Genomic DNA, 13,357 nt, shown 5'->3' with positions numbered 1-13,357 from the left:
TATCGAAATTCAAAAATGAAATGTTTTATGTTGCAGTTTACCAATCCATAGATGTGACAGATCCATTAGTTTTCTCTTTTTAGTTTTTTTTCCCCTTTATTTTTACCTGGTGCATCTACTACTAATAAACTTCGGGGGTTATTTACTAAAACTTGAGAGTGCCAAATCTGGTGCAGTTCTGAATATATACCAATCAGCTTCCAGGTTTTATTGTCAAAGCGTAGCCTCCCTAGCGGTCTGATTATGTCCATATTTCTGTGCTCAAAGCGGTACTTTTTTTGCATGGAAATATGTATTTTTTTTATTGTAGGCCTGTAATTTTTAGGAATAAGTCACTGAAATCTGTCCGAACAAGGGTCTAGTAAACATCCTGGGTATGTTAAAATTGGAAAAACGAAATCATTAATTATAATTTAATAAATGATCATAAAAAATAATAATAATAAATTTAATTCAATAATATAATCAAAGCAAAAACACTGAAACTTGAAATATAGTGCCAAGTTCGTACATCACTGAGCAAAGTCGCAAAATCGTTTTCAGTGTCTGATGACGAATTTCCCCACAAATCATTATCACTCAATTCTGCAAGTGGTTCTAATTTACTATCATTGTTCTTTAGCTGGTCTAAAACCGCTTTTGACCTAAAGGGGCACTTTTTGGACGCCATGGACATTTCTCAGTTTCCAGGCAGAAAGAACAGTCAAAATGCAGGCAGGGCACAGGACAAAGCCCTCGGGACAAAATGTATGTGAAATTGTTTGATACAGTAATGTTTTACTATGTGATTTTAGTGTATTTAGTGAATGTCACTTTTACAACTTTCAATTTTCCTGCCAGTTCCGTCCCCGTACGTCCTGACGTCGCAGAGAATGGAACCCAGAAGACAGATGCCAGCATCGGCTGGAGGACATTGCCGAGGACGCTGCAGTGGGGACATTGCGGGAGCGAAGGACAAGGTAAGTGAAGAAGGGATCCTGGAACAGCGCTGCATGGTATGCCCGAGTGTAGCCCGGGGTTACCGCTTGTGGTGCTGAAACGTTACCCTGAGCTACACTCGGGAATACCGCCAGGGAGGTTAACTGAACAAGCTGAGGTTAGAAGCGGATTGGCTACTATGCACAGCTGCACCAGATTCTGAGTGATCCAGTTTTAGTAAATCTACCCCTTCTTGTCTGACAACACTCACTCCCTGTGCATAGCTCCCAACTGTCCCTGATTTCGAGGGACTGTCCCTGATTTGGAACAAAGTCCCTCTGTCCCTCTTTCCTCCTCATTTTGGTCTGATCAATATAGTTATATATAAAATGCACAATTTATCTTTCAAAAAGTGTTTCCCAGTGCTAAACCTTTCATCCATTTTTTAAAATGCTTAATTTGTAAATTTCAAATGCCCGTATATTGGAATAGTAGTGGTATAAAAAAAAGCAATTGTAGGTTTAACTAATAGTTTATTTTGAATAGTTCCCCTTTAAGTGGGCGTGGCAGGGGTGTCTCCTATGATTACATACTTCTGCTAATAAGTGTCCTTCATTCAAAAAGTTGGGAGGTATGCCTGGGCTGCATCAGGACAACAGAAACAGAACTATTGGGAGGTCCCCTATCTACCTGTACATTACATACATGGGCAGGGTCCTGGGCAAGATTGAAAAAGCAAAAATGAGGGTGCACTGGCCTAGTGCATTAACCTTTATATTTCAATGGTTTTTATTAATTTTTAAACAGTATAAAACAGAGGCAACAAAACACGCCCATGCAGGTGCTATCAATGGCACATAAGTTACAATAACATTAATGTAACTCCGACTATAACAACTAATGGCAGCTGTCCACTGTCACATCAAAAACAAACAGAGAAAGAGAGAAAGGATGAAACAAAAAACACACAAACAAAAAAAACAAAGAGCAGGGGTCCAAGAGCGCCAATACCAAACGCCATTACATCCCCAGACTAGCCGGGGGGAGCGTGGAAAACCTTAACCGCAAATTGCCACGGCGGGAACGGTTTTCAAAATCCTCAAGCCATAGCAGCGCGTCCGCCAATTATTTCTTGAGGTCGCTCAAATCCTGTTTGTGATTTTCAATGACCGTGGCCGCAGCATCCATTTTATCTTCGAGATCGTTCGTCCGGTTGCCCAACTCCCGAATTTCTCACGAAAGACAGTCGGCCAGCTTGGAGGTAGCAGAGGACAATTCCGACTGCAGCATGAATTTGAAGCGGCGCAGGAGCTCAGCATCCTGCAAGGATGGAATGGGAGACTGCAGGGATGTCTCTGATGCCAGGTCTTCCATACCGCTAGGATTCGGCCCACCTGTGGGTAGCGGCAGACGGGGACCCGAAATCGAGGCCGGGGCTTCATTTGCGGTCTCAGGCGGGAGCCGCAAACTCGTTGCCGAGATTCTGGAAGTCTCCGGCGGCCGGCCCAAAATCGAGGCCGTGGCTGCAACCGCGACCTCCGGCGGGTAGGCCGCAAATTCTGGCACGGCCCACCGGGTGCTGGAGGCGCGGGCGGCCGGTGTTTTCTTGCCCATCAGGGTACTGGGAGGACAAGGGGTTAGCAAGAAAGCAGAGGGACCCCCCCCGAGGGTCAGAAATCGGCCGATGTGTCCGGCGGCCGAGGAAGAGATTCAAAAGGCAGCCATCCTGGCTGCTGCTCATGAGCCGTGCATTAACCTTTAAACACGATTTTATTGTATAAAAGTGGTAAGTAATATACTCACAAAAGATGAGTGAGACAAAGGCTCATCATCAACAACAGCACCATCCAATCCACAGAACATCACATCTCAATGACACTAGGCCAGTGCACCCTCTTTTTTGTTTTTTCAGTCACAATGTTTTTGGACATCCCCAGTCCTTTGAGGGCGAGTGTCATCTATGAAAGCCAGGAGGAAGCCATAATCCATTGTGACCTTTGATCCCATTCCCTAGCGCAAGAGGTTTTGTATTTTCCAGGGCAAGATCCACAAGATGCTGTATCAGGGAACATTAAATGGACCGTATTTTTTACTCCATAAGACACACTTTTTTCCCCAAAAAAAATGGGGGGAAATGTCTGTGCACCTTATGGAGGGAATATGGAGCGACCAGTCCTGTATTCCCCTCGTCGCTGCCGTGTTAGAATGCAGCAGAACCTGCTCCTTGGTCTTAACTGTTCCTCGGTCCAGTGGTGTCCTCATCACCTCATTACCTTTGGTGTGGGCACCCGGCTGTGACAGCTTGCGGGCTTCACAACTGGGTGCCCACTGCACATGCGCAAGAAGCGCTGCACTTTGTGAATGCCCCCCGCTCCCCAAAGGTCTGTAGTCTTTGGTCATCTCCTGTACTATGTCCGCAGTCTCTGGCCATCTCCTGTACTATGTCCGCAGTCTCTGGTCATTTCCTGTACTATGTCCACAGTCTCTGGTCATCTCCTGTACTATGTCCACAGTCTTTGTTCATCTCCCGCAGTATGTCTGCAGTCTTTGGTCATCTCCTGTACTGTGTCCGCAGTCTCTGGTCATTTCCTGTACTGTCCACAGTCTTTGGTCATCTCCCGCAGTATGTCTGCAGTTTCTGGTCATCTCCTGTACTATGTCCGCAGTCTCTGGTCATCTCCTGTACTATGTCTGCAGTCTCTGGTCATCTCCTGTACTATGTCTGCAGTCTCTGGTCATCTCCTGTACTATGTCCGCAGTCTCTGGTCATCTCCTGTACTATGTCTGCAGTCTCTGGTCATCTCCTGTACTATGTTTGCAGTCTCTGGTCATCTCCTGTACTATGTCTGCAGTCTCTGGTCATCTCCTGTACTATGTCCGCAGTCTTTGGTCATCTCCTGTACTATGTCCGCAGTCTTTGTTCATCTCCCTCAGTATGTCTGCAGTTTCTGGTCATCTCCTGTACTATGTCTGCAGTCTTTGGTCATCCCCTGTACTATGTCTGCAGTCTCTGGTCATTTCCTGTACTATGTCCACAGTCTCTGGTCATCTCCTGCAGTATGTCCACAGTCTTTGGTCATCTCCTGTACTATGTCCGCAGTCTTTGTTCATCTCCCTCAGTATGTCTGCAGTTTCTGGTCATCTCCTGTACTATGTCTGCAGTCTCTGGTCATCTCCTGTACTATATCTGCAGTCTCTGGTCATCTCCTGTACTATGTCCGCAGTCTCTGGTCATCTCCTGTATTATGTCCGCAGTCTCTGGTCATCTCCTGTACTATGTCTGCAGTCTCTGGTCATCTCCTGTACTATGTCCGCAGTCTCTGGTCATCTCCTGTACTATGTCCGCAGTCTCTGGTCATCTCCTGTACTATGTCCACAGTCTCTGGTCATCTCCTGCAGTATGTCCACAGTCTTTGGTCATCTCCTGTACTATGTCCGCAGTCTTTGTTCATCTCCCTCAGTATGTCTGCAGTTTCTGGTCATCTCCTGTACTATGTCTGTAGTCTCTGGTCATCTCCTGTACTATGTCCGCAGTCTCTGGTCATCTCCTGTACTATGTCCGCAGTCTCTGGTCATCTCCTGTAGTATGTCCGCAGTCTCTGGTCATCTCCTGTACTATGTCCGCAGTCTCTGGTCATCTCCTGTACTATGTCCGCAGTCTCTGGTCATCTCCTGTACTATGTCTGCAGTCTCTGGTCATCTCCTGTAGTATGTCCGCAGTCTCTGGTCATCTCCTTTTTTTTTGTTCATCTTACTTCACTTGCTTGTGCATTACCAAATGTACTGCATTATATCCAATTTTTGGAGTATGTGATATTTCTCATTTCAGAATTTACCTTTGTGATGTTTCAATAAAGCTCATAAAGCAATTATGGAAAAAAAAGGTTGTTACCCATGCAGATATACCATACATCTTACAGTTTATAAAAGAATAATACAGCAAGTAAAATGGCATTTCCCCCCTTAGTTTAATGAGGTATTAAACCCAAAACTAAAAATGTACTACACTGAAGCTTACCAATCATTAGATGTGTTGGCTGCATTAGTTTTCTTTTTTTAGGCCCTTTTCACACAAGTGGTCTGATTGGGCCCACCTTTCAGCTTTTCAGGCAGACCCTATCGGACCTTTCATTTTGCTCTATGGAGTGGTGGGTGTAAACAGACTTCATTTTTCATTGTTCATGTTCATTTATACTCAGCTACCCCCAGTCTGATCTGGTCTGCTAAAAAAAAGAGAAGGGGACCTGTTCCCCTCCGTCTGGGTGGATCAGAATATAGGGCAGTCAGGTGTGAACAGACAGCTGTGTCCATTTACATCCGAATGTCCATAGAGCAGAGCAGGCTGTGTCCATTTACACTCTGCATAAGCAGAGCGGACACTGACCTGTCATCGCTTGGATCCGGCCCGTGTGAAAGGGCTTTTTTCCCGTTTTAACTTGGCCAGTAACACACTTCCTGTATTAGGGTGCCTCCACTCTGGATGAAGGCGCACAGGGGGCACCTTTGGACAGAAGCATTGTCAGCCTTGGGAGAGGGGAGTGTTAGAAGTAGTAGCAGATTTAGATACACTAACAAATTGAAGCCAAGCTCCAGCTCCAGCCTCATCTCTGTAACTGATACATTCTGCTGGAGAGCTTGGTGTTTTGAAAAACAACAGACGTACTGGCCAAATCTCCAGATAAAAATAAAGGAAAGCAAGCCTGAAAAAGAAAATTAATGCAGCCATCACATTTAAGAACTGGTAAGCTTCAATATAATAATATAATAAATGTTTGCTTTTGGGTTTAATACTACTTAAAAGTGATATTAAAGGCTTAGTTTTTAATTTTTAAAAAATAACAAACATGTTATACTTACCTGCTCTGTGCAATGGCTTCGCACAGAGCAGCTCGGAGCCTCCTCTTCTTGGGTCCCCTGTCGGCGCTCCTGGCCCCTCCCCACCACTGAGTGCCCCCATAGCAAGCTGCTTGCTGTGGGGGCACTCCTGCATGCTCACTTCCAAGCCATGCTCTGTATGTTCATTGACACACCGAACAGGGTCCCCCCATTTCCTCTTCACTGGCTGAGACTGACAGCAGTGGGAACCAATGGCTCTTGCTGCTGTCTCTGAACCAATGAGGAGGCAGAGAGCCAGGAGAGCCGCTGCTCTCGTGCGCATTGCTGAATCGAGATCAAGCTCAGCTAAGTATTAGGGAGGGCTGCAGACTGAAGGTTTTTCACCTTCATGCAGATTGGAATGTCATTATGAAAATACTAATTAAAAAAAAGATTAGTTTTAGCATAGTTGGTTAGAGATAAAATGTTGCTTAGGTTGAATAAAAATTGTACTTAGAAATTGTACTTCTCTAAGGTAGTGTTAGGGTTTCACCAGGGTTCTATAATGGTAACAATATGGCAGCTAGTTTGCATCATTAAGATGATAGTATAATATCAGCAAAAACATAAGCCCCCCAGATGCAAGATAACAGGAGCCATATTCCTAAGCTGCTTACGGATTTTACAATCGCCCCATGTGTGATGATCGCGGCATCAGACCCCAGGCCTTCTCACAAAACTCGTGACTGAAGGACTAACCAATCTAAAACCACGCTGTCACGTGCGTAACAATGCCACGCCCAGCTGCACTCTGCACAAAGATTTTCCAGCTAATGGACCAAATTCTGTGTGTCTGCAGCCTGAGAGCGATTGTTACTGGGTCAGGTTAATTGCGCAATTAACCCTTCACACTGCCACCACCTCCTTTTTGTACAGAGAAAGAGGAAACTTAGCAATATCAGCAATAACACTATGATGTTTGAATAATCGTTTGTATACACAATGTCACCGCAGACAGATGTATGCAGACGTTTTAAAACACACAGTAGCGCTCTTCAGAGGCAGTGATTCTTAGTTTACATTAAAGAGCTTTAGAAATAGTTCAACACTTTCGGAAAGTAAGATTTATTACTAAAAGATCAAAAGGGTGCAATAAAAATATTTACAGAAAAGATTTAGCCAATACATATATATATATATATATATATATATAAATATACAGAGAGCAATAACACAGCAAAGAGATAACAGCAAGGAATTTAGGGAGATAAAGTACTTGCCAAAAGTCCCGGTTTAAGCAGATCAGGTTTCCTGAGCCAAAAGGTTGCCTTATCTCCCAAAGTTAGTTCCGATGTTAAAAGGGAGAATCTTCAATTTAGCTCAACTCAGCTTAGCTAGCTCCAAGCATAACAGCCTTTTTCTAGGAACTCAACAGGGTGTCTCCTTAAAGCAGAGAACCAATCGCCTCATTTGGGGAGGGGTGTTGTAGGCGGAGAGCTCAGGCTGTGACCAAATTCCTCACAAATTATACTATGGTCAATAACTTTTCCTAGGTACATGTACCATTCTATCCACGGGTAGATTAATACGCAAAATCATCTGCTGAACGTCTAGATATGAAATATGATATACCTGCTGGGATGGTTAAGGAGATATCATTTTCTGCTCTCCTGTTTGTGTCAGCTAGGGGGTGTAATATATCAGACGACTTGTATTAAAGTGACCGGTCTGACTATATGCCTGGTTTTTATGTAAGTCTTTCATATTCCAAGATATGCAATCATAGGGGAAAGTGGATGTTGAATGTGATGTCTGGTTCATGGCTTATCTGGAATGTCTTTGAAGCTCAGCGAGGGACTGGTTTATGGTTTTACGATCCTTTTCCAAGCAGAGTTTCGCAGACATATGGGGTTTATAGCCAGGAGCTCCCCCGCTGTGCCTTGATGCCTTTTTGAACTGATCATCCAGGGACCACGTGTCCCTCAACAGAGAGGGAGGGGGGATGAGGGAAGAGGGAGAGAGATACAAGATGGAGGGTTTGGAGCAAAATGGATGACCGCGTCCATCTCTGTGTGCACGATTTCTACACCATGCATACATGATTTCATCCTCCAAATATCCCCACGCATGCATGGTGTATTGTCGTTCCCGATGGCTCTGTGTTGTGCAATGCTTTCTGACATCAAAATATAGTAGTGGTATAGTGCACATGTTGAATACAGTTGCCATATTGTGATGTCAGAAATATGCGCAGTAGTGGTAGGAAAGACTGGTCACAACCACGCATGTGCCAGATCTATCCACCATACTGAAGAAACCATCGCTGAGCATGGAAACATTGAGAGCGCTGATGAGATAATACACTGGCCATGCATGGGAATATACTGTACACACACTACTGCACATGGATGGGACTGTTATGACAGCTTGGGGGGGGACCTGCACACGCATGCTGCAATCAAAAGCATCACCTCCTGCCACCACACATTCTTACAGAGCATCTCCCCTTTTGTCACAATGTTCCCCCATCTTACACTTCCACCAGCACCGCTCTCTTTCATATCACCATCCTTCTGCATCTTACACCTCCATTTATGACTTTGTCCCCTTTCTGCCATCCTATACCCCCCTTCGATTACCCTGTACCCTTTCTATTTTTGCAAACCATTGCTACCTCCACAATGTCCTCCTCTTGTCATCTCCCCCTTCTATTATTACCCCCTTTTTTTACCTTGTCTCCCCATCTGTCACTCTAGAGATAACCTTCTGTAACTCTGTACCCAGCCCTCCACCTCTGGAGAACATCTCCACTTCTCTGCACTTGCTCCCCTCCCCTTTCGTGCAACTCACTGTACTTGAACCCCCTTCTATCAGCAACCTCTGCACCAGTACCCCCCTTTCTTTCACCACCCACGGTGCCTGCTAACTTCTTTACTTCTTTCTCTCATCACCTATAGTGCCAGCAATCCTCCTTCCCCTCCACCTTCCTCACTACCATGCTTCTACTCATGCTTCTACTCACTACCATGCTTCTACTCTGCAGCATTCTATAGAATTCAATAGGAATGCTGCAGAAAAGCATGCATTACATTTTTGCTGCGTTTTTGCCATGTTTTTGATGCGTTTTGCATTTAAAATCCTCCTAGCAACAAGAAAAATTAAAAAATGGAACACTGACGCCACCCCCCGCCCCCCGCAAAACACATCAAAAATGCAGGAAAAATGAAACTACAAAAACGCAACACAAACCCCTTGAGGGTTAGGGACTGATGTGAATGTACAATATATGTTTGTAAAACGCTGTGCACATTAATGGCGCTATATAATTACCTGTAATAATATGAAGCCATTTAATAGCACATCGTTGTTTGGCTCCTTTTTAAATCATAATGATAACAGAAATCACCCAAATAGCCCTGATCAAAAGTTTACATACCCTGGAATGTTTTGGCCTTAGTACAGATGCATAAGGTGACACACACAAGTTAAATTGGCGTATTAAAGGTTAACTTCCCACATCTGTGGCTTTTTAAATTGCAATTAGTGTGTGTGTGTATAAATACTCTTGAGTTTGTTAGCTCTCTCAGGTGGATGCAGTGAGCAGGTTAGATACTGAGCCATAAGGAGCAGAAAAGAACTGTCAAAAGACCTGTGCAACAAGGTAATGGACCTTTATAAAGATGGAAAATGATACAAAAAGATGTCTAAAGCCATGAATATGCCAGTCAGTACTGTTCAATCTCCTATTAAGAAGTGGAAAGTTCTGGGATCTCTTGATACCAAGCCAAGGTCGGGTAGACCAAGAAAGACTGCAGCAACAACTGCCAAAAGAATTGTTTGAGATACAAAGAAAAACCCACAGGTAACCACAGGTGTGTTTTTTTTAAGGAGCACAATACAACAGTTCCTAAACAAAAATGAGCTGTATGGTCAAGTTGCCAAAAAGAAGCCTTTACTGTGCTCTCCCACCCAATCATGTGCAAGGAAAATAAAAAAAAATTTTACTTGACAATGATTGGATGCTGGAAGTCAGCAGAAGTTCACTTCATTCGCTAAGCTTTACGGCTAATTCCCTTGTAAAGGAAATAATCTATTTGCCTTTAGTAAATCAACCTCCAATGTCTTAGAAAGTCCCAAACAGGAACCCAGAGAGCAGTAAAACCTAAAAGAGATTCTGGATGCATAGAAATGAAAGAGTTAACTCATTATGTTCACAATATATACAGTACACAGATAAAGTCCTATTAATGTTAGAAGTTTATTATTCATTGTTACTGAACACAAAAGAATTCAACATTGTAGGTTGGTTTGCAAGCGTGTGAAAAGAGCGTGCACATCTAAAGGAATGCTGGAGCTGCCATCTTTTGTAAAAGTTCAGCATTACATGCTTTTACTTCCGGACTGCTGGGAAGATCATAGAGTGCTGATGTTAAATAGTAGAGCGGTTGTTGGTCGTATGTCCGGGTATCTGGGAAATAGCAACCCAATGAGTTTGATTTATTTAAAGGGCAGACAAATTTTACTTTGCAAAGTAAATGTTTTCATTAGTTTAGTGATTAGGTGAAGCTGTGTTCCTTTCAATCATCTAATTATGGAAGCAAAAATCTTGTGTTTTAAATATTCACTAACCCCTGGTTCACATATCTGCATTCCTGCGGTCTACGTTTTATGCGGGCACGAGAGCCCATTCATTTGAATGGACTCCCGTGCCCCGGGGCACTTCTGAAAACGCAGCCCGCATGGGAACCTTGGTTCCCAGTGCGGTTGCAATTTCCACTGCGGGCGGCATGCCATTAGAATTAATGGCACACGCCCGCAGGTCCGCATTCTTCTGCGTGGGTGGTGCAGCTGCACGGATGTTTGTGCGGATCCGCAGCGGCACCACCCGCACATATGTGAACCTAGCCTTAGGGCTCATGCACATAAAAAAATAGCTGCTGTTACAGGCATTGGGGGTTTTTTTTCCCTCCGCCTGTAAAAACGCCACTATGTAATCCTATGTGTCCATGCACACATAGCCATTCATAGACATATTAGAAGAGAAGCAATCACAGGTTGAAAAAAAAAACAACAAAAGCACATTTGGGAGAGGACCCGAAGAGCAGAAAAATGTTGAAGGTGCCTAAATGCATCTAAACATGTCTACATACTAGACATGTCTAGCATTTGAGCAGTAATGCACTCCAATTGCTGGAATAAAATTACATTCTGCAAATGGAATCCATTAACGCTCATATGCTTGATGCGCCTAAATGTGTGTGCAATATGCAGCTTTAACCGCTAGCCTACAGGGCACTTATACCCCCTTCCTGCCCAGGCCAATTTCCAGCTTTCAGCGCTGTCACACTTTGAATGGCAATTGTGCGGTCATGCAACACTGTACCCATATGAAATTTGTATCATTTTTTTGTGACAGATAGAGCTTTATTTTGGTGGTATTTAATCACCTCGGGGTTTTTTATTTTTTCTTAAACAAACCAAAAACCACTGAAAATTTAGAAAAAAAATGTTTTTTCTTAGTTTTTGTTATAAAATTTTGTAAATAAGTGATTTTTATCCTTCACTGATGTGTGCTAATGAGGCTGTACTGATGGGCACTGATAGGCTGCACTGATGGACACTGATAGGTGGCACTGATGGGCACTGATGAGGAGGCACTGGTAGGTGGCACTGATGGGCATTGACAGGCATCACTGATGGGCACTGAAAGGCAGCACTAATATATGGCACTAATATATGGCACTGATAGGCAGCACTGATAGGCGGCACTGACTGGCACTGTTAGGCGGCACTGACTGGCACTGACTGGCACTGATAGGCGGCACTGACTGGCACTGATAGGCGGCACTGACTGGCATTGATAGGTGGCACTGATTGGCATTGATAGGTGGCAATGACTGGCACTGATGGGTGACACTGAAAGGCAGCTCAGATGGGCACTGATATGTGGCATTGATGTGCACTGGTAGGCACTGATATGTGGCACTGATGGGCACTGGCACGAGGCACTGATGAGCACTGATATAAGGCACTGATGGACACTGACAGGTGGCACTGCTGGGGCTACACTGATCATCAGTGCCCTGATGTACATGTCCCCTCCGCAGAAAGCCAATTACCGGCTCTCCTCTCCTCTCGAGCTGTCAACATGACAGCTCGAGAGGAGAGAAATGCCGATAACAGGCATTTCCCTGTTTACATGTGATCAGCTGTGATTGGACACAGCTGATCACATGACCGAGCCGACATCTTCGGCTTTTTCCGTGATCGGTAATCCGCTGTGTTTGAGGGACACAGCGCACCGCCGATTGCCACGCTGCACGCTCCCTGAGCCGGGCATGCGCAGTGAGAATGGGAGGACGTCATATGATGCCCTCCCAGAACGAGAGAACCACCTTGCACCCGTCATATTACTATATGGCGGGTGGGAGGTGGTTAAACACTTTTTAGCAGCTTTTCTCCTGCCAGGGGTTCTGGCATTCAGAGGGGCCCATATATCATATACCTGTAATTTTCTTGTCCAATTTTCCTTTGGATTTACCAGAACTATATAATATAAGGTCAAACCTAAACACTTTCAATTTGTATGTAATCAGGCAGGTTCTTGTATTACATACAGTAGCTGAGGTAAATCTAAATTAAATTAAATTGAATATAAAAATTGTATAATGTATGGCCAGCTTACTCTTGAATAGGTATTCAGAATGAACACTGCTTCATCATATTCACTTTGGTAACAGAACATTCTGTATTGCTTGAGCAAATAAACCACAGAAACTCTACAGTAACTGCAGAAAGTATGCCACAATATCTTCAATTGATATACATGTACATACATTCCAGTAAACATATATTTCATTGAAATTCTAAAAAATGTATTCATCCATATTTAAAGTCAACTGTAAAATATTTTTTTATATAAACAAGTATTACATGTTATTTTGCATTATACCTGTTTTATAAGTATAAAAATAAATAACAGTTATTACGTGGTGCTACCCCCTTAACCACTTGCCTACAGGGCACTTATACCCCCTTCCTGCCCAGGCCAGTTTTCAGCTTTCAGCACTGTCACACTTTGAATGACAATTGCGCGGTCATGCAACACTGTACCCATATGACATTTTTATAATTTTTTTTGAAACAGATAGAGCTTTCTTTTGGTGGTATTTAATCACCTCTGGGTTTTTTATTTTTTTGTGAAAATTTTAAAAAAACATGTTTTTTTCTTAGTTTTTGTTGTAAAATTTTGTAAATAAGTGATTTTTCTCCTTCACTGATGTGCACTAATGAGGCTGCACTGATGGGCACTGATAGGCTGCACTGATGGGCACTGATAGGTGGCACTGATGGGCACTGATGAGGAGGCACTAGTAGGTGGCACTGATGGGCATTGACAGGCATCACTGATGGGCACTGAAAGGCAGCACTCATATATGGCACTGATACGCGGCACTGACTGGCACTGTTAGGCGGCACTGATGAGCACTTTTAGGTGGCACTGACTGGCACTGTTAGGCGGCACTGACTGGCACTGATTGGCAGCACTGATAGGTGGCACTGACTGGCATTGATAGGTGCCACTGACTGGCACTGATAGGTGACACTGAAAGGCAGCTCAGAT

Source organism: Staurois parvus, unplaced genomic scaffold, assembly GCF_062004578.1.
Source record: "Staurois parvus isolate SC_StPar_1 unplaced genomic scaffold, SC_StPar_1.0 ptg000011l, whole genome shotgun sequence".
Classification (NCBI taxonomy): Eukaryota; Metazoa; Chordata; class Amphibia; order Anura; family Ranidae; genus Staurois; species Staurois parvus.
Note: the sequence above shows the minus strand (reverse complement) of the source record.